Below are 9,413 nucleotides of genomic sequence, written 5' to 3'. Positions count from 1 at the left end.
CATGTCTGCTATATATAATAATCATTATTAGGCCGTAACATTTTATTGACAAACAACCATGAGGATTAATCGCCTGAGACCTGATTATTTCATTCTTGGATGTGCAGAGCAGAGGTTTGGGTCTTCTGGGACTATTGTTCCTATGAGAACTGATAAGATATAAAAACAGTCATTATCCGTTACCATCATCTATATTACATTAGAGGCAGAGTATTTGGATGATGGGTATATACTATGTATATCCATCCGGCCATCAGCTTCTTGTTGCTGAGAACTCATCGGGTGTTCTCCATGTTCTTTGTTAGTTCTTTGCCTTGGTTTTATAAATTTGGCACCATTTTGGAAACATCACACTGGAATAATGAATAATCAAACATCCATCACCAGCGTTCTTCTCATGAGTCTATCGGATGATCAGGAGACCATCCATGTCCTCTTCATCTTCTTCCTCCTCATCTACCTGATGACTGTCTTCTCCAACTTCCTCATCATCCTTCTAGTTGTTACTTGTGCTCATCTTCATACACCCATGTATTTCTTTCTTGGTAACTTGGCTTTCTTGGACATGTCCTACTCATCAGTCACTGCTCCAAGGATGCTCTTTGCTCTCAGCACCCACCGCTGGTCCATCACTTTCTCAGAATGTAAAGCGCAGATGTTCCTTGTGACCTACTTTGCAGCTGCTGAGGGTTTCTTGTTGTCCTCCATGTCTTATGACCGGTATGTAGCCATCTGCCGCCCTCTCCACTACTCTTAGGTCATGTCTTGGAGAACCTGCACTCAGATGGCCGCTATGGTTTGGTCGTCTGCTTTTGTCTCCCCTACCATTTTCACTTCAATTTTAAGAAGATTGACCTTCTGTGGTCCTAACTTTATATGGAATTTCTTTTGTGATCTGCCCCATCTATTCCAGATCTCCTGCACCGATATTACCATCAATTTCTTAGTCTTACTAATTATAGGGGCAGTGCTCAGTGCAGTAGCATTTGTCACCACATTTTACCCCTATGTCAGAATATTTAGGGCAGTGCTCAGAATCGGCACCAGTGATGGGAAGAGTAAAGCGTTCTCCACCTGTACGTCTCATCTGACTGTGGTCACCATATTCTATGTGTCAGTAACTTTTATCTATTTTGTTCCTAACACAAGTAATTTTGTTGTACTGAACCAAGTAGCTACAGTTTTATATACAGTAATTATTCCCTTACTGAACCCCTTAATCTACAGCCTGAGGAGTAAAGACCTGAAGGCTGCACTGCAGAGAGCGTTACATATACAACGGCTACATCCAGACACCGCTACAAGGAGATGAAGATGCCTCCAGCTCAGGGTCCATCATACATGATCCGTGTGGTCAGGACTAGTGATGAGCAGGTCCGAAACCGAACTCCATTAAAATCAATGGGGACCTGAACGTTGAGACCCAAAGCAAGATTTAAAATGTGGGGGTAGATTATGCAAACGGTTCGCATTTCCAAGGTAAAGCGTGCAACAAGCTACAGATCCTACCCCAGAAGCTTTGAAAATCCAAAGTTTATTAGTTATATTCCAGAACATTGTTTGTCACTAATAAACTGATTTGCATAAGAAACAAAGGCGATGCACAGATGATGATTTTCGATGTACTATAGGGGTAGTAAGGGCTCCGACGGTAAGAATGTGGCTATTCCCCTGCCAAAAATTAGATGCGGCCATCTTTGCACGTCAGTGACCCATAGAGGTGAAGGGATCCTCCTGCCACCTCCATTTCTGCTCTACCCCACACTAGCTCTTCCCACTGACACCACATGTAGGCTCCTGGCTTATCCCCACTGCCTAGGGATCTCCACACAGCACTGCGCTGAATACTGCAGAAAGGTAAGGTACTTCAGTCACAAGCCAACCCACTACTGGGACCCTCGACCTGCATAGGTGCTCCATCTGCCTGCTCTGAGGGATCTAATTGAACCTAATACCTTCTGGGTCACCTTTATCTCGCTTTTCCATTGATCCCCATTCAGTGGGTTATGGACCTCAGAGGAATGACCTCCCTTTACTTGAGGTAATACTTTGAAGGGTCATCCTGAGCTACAGATGTTGCTTGGACTTCTTCCCTCAAAGCCAGATATGTATCATCTAGCTGCCGACCTCTAGAAAGCGTGACCACATTCCCTGAAGGAAGTGCACGCAGAGGTCACATCCTGCAGGAAAGAGTGGACTGTCTTGAATCTTTTAGAGCTGGAGTCTCCAAAACTATTCAACTTATGTGCCAATTCAGCCCCTCGTGCCTCTAATCGTCATGCCGAAAGCCTCAAAGATCTATGATATAGAAAAAAAAGGAACAAGATCAGAGAGAGAAGGCTCCTAGAAGCTACACATGTGTCAGACAAACTCCCCAACCTGACGGGAATCGGCAGTATCCTCCTGGAAAGACCAACGAAAACTCTGATTGAAATAGAAAGGGCACATCAGGTACTGAGAGCCCATAAAGGCCCTCCAGACCTCATAATCTGCGCGGTTCAAATTTACAATATTAAAGGGTTTTTTTCCCACGAAAGAAAATTCTCACATCTCAATCCTCTTGGGATGTTAACACAATAAAGATCATGTTTAACCCCTTACTTCACAATTTTACTCAGTGTTGTTGCTGTTTTAGCTCCTATCACTCAGTGATGGTCGGTGTAAGATTCCAGGGTGTGGGCGGGGCATCTCTGAGCAGACACTTCATGATCCATCTAGTTCTGTGGGGTGACAATGTGGTTACATTTTCAGGGTACAGGTGTATATACACTTTCATCTGGCTTCTGAAATTTCCTGACACACTGACACATAGAAAGAGATGAGACAGATCAGAGATGCATGAGATCCATTAGATTCCTATTACAGTCATGGCCAAAAATTTTGAGAATGATACAAATGTTAATTATTACGAAGTCTCCGGCATCAGGTGTTATAATGGTAATTTGCACATACTCCAGAATGTTATAAAGAGGGATCAGCTTAACAGCAATTAATTGCAAAGTCAATATTTGCCTAGAAAATGAACTTTTTCCCCCAAAACACATTTCAACTTCATTGCAGGCGCCTTAGGCGGAGCAGCGGCCATGGTGTCAATGATGTCTCCAGTAACACAGGTGCGGGGGCTGATGGGGACAATCTGTCAGGATTAAGTAACAATCCCACCCCTGGACACTTTACAAGGAGGCTGGTGCTTGGCATCATTGTTTCTCTTCTGTTACCCATGGTTATCACGTGCCGTCATCATTGCACTGCACAAAACTGGCCTAACAGGGAAGAGTATCGCAGCTAGAAAGATTGCATCTCAGTCACCAATCTATCATCAAGGAATTCAGGGAGAGAGGCTCCAGTGTTACCAGAAAGGCTCCTGGAGCCCGAGAAGGACCAGCAGGCGCCAGGACCGTCTCTTACAAGTGTCTCAGCTTGGGGATGGGGCTCCCAGCATCGCAGAGCTCAGGAATGGCAGCGGCAGGTGTGAGGCATCTGCACGCACTGTGACACTGCCGAGACTCCTGGAGCAAGGCCTGGTGTCCAGGAGGGCAGCACAGAAGCCGCTTCTCTCCAGAAACCATCAGGGACAGACGGATATTCTGCAGGAGGTGCAGGGAGAGGACGGCTGAGGACTGGGGGAAAGTCATTGTCTCTGATGAATCCCCTTTCCGATTGTTGGGAGAAGACAAGGTGAGGGATGCCCCCAGTCCTGTCTCCTGCACCTGTAACGCCTCCTGCAGCCATTCATGTGGGGGGGGGGCGGCTTCTCAGCCAAGGGAATCACCTAAAACACCTCCATGAATAAAGAATGCGACCAGAATGTCCTCCAGGAGCCGCTTCTCCCGACCCTCCAGGAGCAGATGGTGATGAGCAGAGCCTCCTCCAGCATGATGGAGCACCGGCCATAAAGGGGAGAACTAAATGGCTCAGGGAACAGAACACAGAGATTCTGGGTCCATGGCCTGGAAACTACCCAGATCTTATCCCATTGAGAACTTGTGGTCAAGAGACGGGGGACAAACAAAAATCAACAAATTGTGACACAATGCAGCAGTGATTGTGCAGGAATTGGACGGCGAACAGTCAGGATTTGGTCCACAAGGTGATTGAGAGCCGCCAGAGAGAATTGCAGAGGTCCTGAAGAAGAAGGGGCAACACTGCAAATACTCACTCGCTGTAGTAACTCCTTCTAACTGCCAATAAAAGTTTTTGTTACTCATAATATGATTGCACTTGTATTTGTGTATGTGATAAAACATCTGACAAACCAGAGGGCAGCGGATCATGTGACAATATAATATTTGTGTCATTCTCAAAACTTATGGCCATGACTGCACTATGTGCAGTGTGTACTATGTGCGGTGTGTACTATGTGCAGTGTGTACTATGTGCGGTGTGTACTATGTGCAGTGTGTACTATGTGCAGGGTGTATTATGTGCAGTGTGTACTATGTACAGTGTCCTGTGTACTATGTGCAGTGTGTACTATGTGCAGTGTGTACTATGTGCAGGGTGTGATATATGTGCAGGGTGTGTACTATGTGCAGGGTGTGTACTATGTGCAGTGTGTACTATGTGCAGTGTGTACTATGTGCAGGGTGTGATATATGTGCAGGGTGTGTACTATGTGCAGGGTGTGTACTATGTGCAGTGTGTACTATGTGCAGGGTGTGATATATGTGCAGGGTGTGTACTATGTGCAGGGTGTGTACTATGTGCAGTGTGTACTATGTGCAGAGTGTACTATGTGCAGGGTGTACTATGTGCAGTGTTTACTATGTGCAGGGGGTGTACTATGTGCAGTGTGTACTATGTGCAGTGTGTGTACTATGTGCAGTGTGTACTATGTGCAGGGTGTGTACTATGTGCAGTGTGTACTATGTGCAGTGTGTACTATGTGCATTGTCCAGTGTAGTGTGTACTATGTGCAGTGTGTACTATGTGCATTGTCCTGTGTAGTGTGTCCTAGATGCAGTGTGTCCTATGTGAAGGGTCCTGTGTACTATGTGCAGTGTGTACTATGTGCAATGTCTACTATGTGCTGTGTGTACTATGTGCAGTGTGTACTATGTGCAGGGTGTGTACTATGTGCAGGGTGTACTATGTGCAGGGTGTACTATGTGCAGGGTGTGTACTATGTGCAGGGTGTGTACTATGTGCAGGGTGTGTACTATGTGCAGGGTCCTGTGTACTATGTGCAGGGTGTGTACTATGTGCAGGGTGTACTATGTGCAGGGTGTACTATGTGCAGGGTGTGTACTATGTGCTGTGTTTACTATGTGCAGTGTGTACTATGTGCAGGGTGTGTACTATGTGCAGTGTCCTGTGTACTATGTGCAGTGTGTACTATGTGCTGTGTGTACTATGTGCAGGGTGTGTACTATGTGCAGTGTCCTGTGTACTATGTGCAGTGTGTACTATGTGCAGTGTGTACTATGTGCAGGGTGTGATATATGTGCAGGGTGTGTACTATGTGCAGGGTGTGTACTATGTGCAGTGTGTACTATGTGCAGTGTGTACTATGTGCAGGGTGTGATATATGTGCAGGGTGTGTACTATGTGCAGGGTGTGTACTATGTGCAGTGTGTACTATGTGCAGGGTGTGATATATGTGCAGGGTGTGTACTATGTGCAGGGTGTGTACTATGTGCAGTGTGTACTATGTGCAGAGTGTACTATGTGCAGGGTGTACTATGTGCAGTGTTTACTATGTGCAGGGGGTGTACTATGTGCAGTGTGTACTATGTGCAGTGTGTGTACTATGTGCAGTGTGTACTATGTGCAGGGTGTGTACTATGTGCAGTGTGTACTATGTGCAGTGTGTACTATGTGCATTGTCCAGTGTAGTGTGTACTATGTGCAGTGTGTACTATGTGCATTGTCCTGTGTAGTGTGTCCTAGATGCAGTGTGTCCTATGTGAAGGGTCCTGTGTACTATGTGCAGTGTGTACTATGTGCAATGTCTACTATGTGCTGTGTGTACTATGTGCAGTGTGTACTATGTGCAGGGTGTGTACTATGTGCAGGGTGTACTATGTGCAGGGTGTACTATGTGCAGGGTGTGTACTATGTGCAGGGTGTACTATGTGCAGGGTGTGTACTATGTGCAGGGTCCTGTGTACTATGTGCAGGGTGTGTACTATGTGCAGGGTCCTGTGTACTATGTGCAGGGTGTACTATGTGCAGGGTGTACTATGTGCAGGGTGTGTACTATGTGCTGTGTGTACTATGTGCAGTGTGTACTATGTGCAGGGTGTGTACTATGTGCAGTGTCCTGTGTACTATGTGCAGTGTGTACTATGTGCTGTGTGTACTATGTGCAGGGTGTGTACTATGTGCAGTGTCCTGTGTACTATGTGCAGTGTGTACTATGTGCTGTGTGTACTATGTGCAGGGTGTACTTGTGCATTGTCCTTTGTAGTGTGTACTATGCGTGGTGTGTACTATGTGCAGTGTTTACTATGTGCAGTGTGTACTATGTCCTGTGTATAGTTCAGGAGGCGCCAGATTCAGGATTTCTGGTGACACAATTGTGTCAGACTTTGCATGATAAATGTGTTGCACTGTCTGACTGAGCACCGGACGCTCCCTAATTTTTGTTGCATGGTGCCTAGTGGAGCTGTGCCACAAAACAGTTGCATGCAACACAAATGTGGCGCGGACACTTCTTAAATACACGTACAAGCAGTTTTCACTTGAAAGAATGTGCAAAGTCCGACAGAAAACTGGCGCAAGGACCTCAGTAAATGTGCCCCAATGTGTACGAAAAAAAATTAGTTTCGCTATCTTCTGACTCTAATAACTTTATATTCGGAGCTGTGTGAAGTGTCCTTTTTTGCAAGATGAGCTGATGTTTTCATCGCTATAATTTTGAGGACTATGTGACCCTTTGATCAGTTTTTATTACATTTTTGATGTTATGTAAAATGATGTAAAAGTAGCTTTTCAGACCTTTGTGCAGTATTTTCCATTATGATGTTCACCGTCGGCAATAACCGATTTTATACTTTGATATTTTTCGTGATTTTTACTGTTTATTTAGTTTTCTATCGGTTCTAGAGAACGGGGGGGGGGGGGATTTGAATTCTTAATATTTTCTCATTATTTTTTATTTTCTTTCATTTATTTTGAGACTATTTAAAATTTATTTTTTTTAAAAACTTTTACATTTATTTTTGTTTACTATTTCTTAGACCCTCTAGAGTACATTAACTCTAGATGGTCTGATGGCTCTTACCGTATACTGCTGTTAGAGTAATCCAAAGAGTAACCAGGCAGAAAGTTATTAACTAAATAAATGTATCGGCCAATAACATAGACACAAGCAAGTCTCTTGTATCCACGAAGATCTGATTCGACCTTCAAGAATCTTTATTTTATACCCTTGTTAACATAGGAGGGCTTATAGGTTATACATAAACAACTCAAGGCCGAAAACCACAAAAATAGACAAGAACATTGCAGAATCATGAAAATAGCACATAAACAGCATAACTGCCTCCTCAGTTATCTTACCTAGCTCTGATACTGCATTGGAAAGAGTCTTTCTTTCCTTTTCTTCCTCTTCACTTACAGTACGCCAATTACCTCCCTCTTTAACCATAAGGGTTATCAGACGCTCAGGGTAAGGCCGGTGACACACGTGGGGTTTTGAACGCATGCGGTTCTTAACGCACTGCTTAAAAACGAGCCAAAAACAGGTTCAAAACGCCACTTGGGACCGGTGCCTTATGGTTATAGGGAGTTGATGCTCCTTGCCGGGAGACTGGAGAGTTACCGAGAGATCTTGTCGATCTCTAACAGACTTTCGCAAATTCAACCTTAGTTGTCCCACATCGTTCACATCTGTTAGCACTTTCACGGTAGTAATTGTTACATTCCCAACCCTGCTCACCCTCCCTGAAGGGGGGATTTGAGGGAGACAATAGGGGTTGATTCCCATTTTCCCGACGTGTTACCCGAATATTTCCGATTTGCGCCAATTTTCCCTGTATTGCCCCGGGATTTTGGCGCACGCAATCGGATTGTGGCGAGTCGGCACTGGCATGCACGCGACGGATATCGGGGGCGTGGGCGAACGAAAACCCGACGGATTCGGAAAACCCTCCGCATTTAAAAAAAAAAAGTGTTGCGGGACTCGCGCTTGCCTTCACCAGGAATAGGCCGGTGAACTTCAGTGCATTCCGGCGGGCCTCGGCGGACTTCAGCGCAGCAGTGCCACCTGGTGGACGTCGGAGGAACTACCTTAGTGAATCCCGGCCGGACCCGAATCGACCGCAGAGAACGCGCCGCTGGATAGCGAATGGACCGGGTAAGTAAATCTGCCCCAATGGGTTAGAGCGTCTCCATGTTGCTCTGCTTGTATTTGCTGGAGGTCTGGCGTGAGCTCTCTCTAAACATGTCATATCCCTATATTCAGTAGTGGTACTGCGGGGGGTCGAATCCATAAAGGGTGATAAATCTGGATATGCATTTGGCGCAGATGCTACTGGGGTTCTTGGAAAAGATATATCTGGATGTGCCTGGGTGCTTGATTATGACAGTTCCTCACTCTATATTCTTCCTCATCTTTGTGGGTTTTATAAAGGGGATCATGCCTCATGGAGGTGGTCAACCATGTCTGTACCTGCGGGCCATATCCACGCCTGTCTATCCATTCACAATCAAAAATCTCTTCAATCTGTTAGCATCCAAACACCTAACCTTAGCCATAGTAGCTTTCTTAACAATGGTTTAAGCATTCGTAACTGCCCATTTCCCATGTTCTACCCTATCTAAATCCTTCATCGTAATCCTGGGGATGACCTGCTCTGCCCCCTGTCTAGATTTAGAGAAGTGAGTCCCATAGCAGTCGACCGTGCAGTAGCTAATTGCACAGTGGGATATCCTGCTATGTAAATAATAAAGTCTGAGATTACAAAACCTCTAGGTAGGTCAGACTAGATATCTGTAAACTCTGTATAGGCAACCAGCTGAATATCAATTCTAGGAGGTTCCTTTGCCTGGTGACAAATTCTGCACCACAAGTATGTATATACAAAGAACCACAAGCATAATCCTATAACAGTAGCTATATTTTCTTCATACATCAGTATTAGAGATGAGCGAACATGCTCGTCCGAGCTTGATGCTCGGTCGAGCATTAGGGTACTCGAAACTGCTCGTTACTCGGACGAATACTTCGCCCGCTCGAGAAAATGGCAGCTCCCGCCGTTTTGCTTTTTGGCGGCCAGAAACAGAGCCAATCACAAGCCAGGAGACTCTGCACTCCACCCAGCATGACGTGGTACCCTTACACGTCGATAGCAGTGGTTGGCTGGCCAGATCAGGTGACCCTGGGATAGACTAGCCGCTGCCCGCGCTGCTCGGATCATTCTGTGTCTGGATGCCGCTAGGGAGAGAGCTGCTGCTGGTCAGGGAAAGCG

The 9,413-nt window shown here is 45.6% G+C and overlaps 1 pseudogene; it reads left to right on the top strand.

Moving 5' to 3' along the window:
• The first annotated feature begins 361 nt into the window (after positions 1-361).
• LOC140104667 (olfactory receptor 5J2-like) lies at positions 362-1,312 on the top strand (annotated as a pseudogene).
• Positions 1,313-9,413: the final 8,101 nt, after the last annotated feature.

Source organism: Engystomops pustulosus, chromosome 10 (genome assembly GCF_040894005.1).
Source record: "Engystomops pustulosus chromosome 10, aEngPut4.maternal, whole genome shotgun sequence".
Taxonomy (NCBI): domain Eukaryota; kingdom Metazoa; phylum Chordata; class Amphibia; order Anura; family Leptodactylidae; genus Engystomops; species Engystomops pustulosus.
The sequence above is the reverse complement of the archived record's forward strand: the minus strand, read 5'-3'. Positions and strand labels throughout refer to the sequence as shown.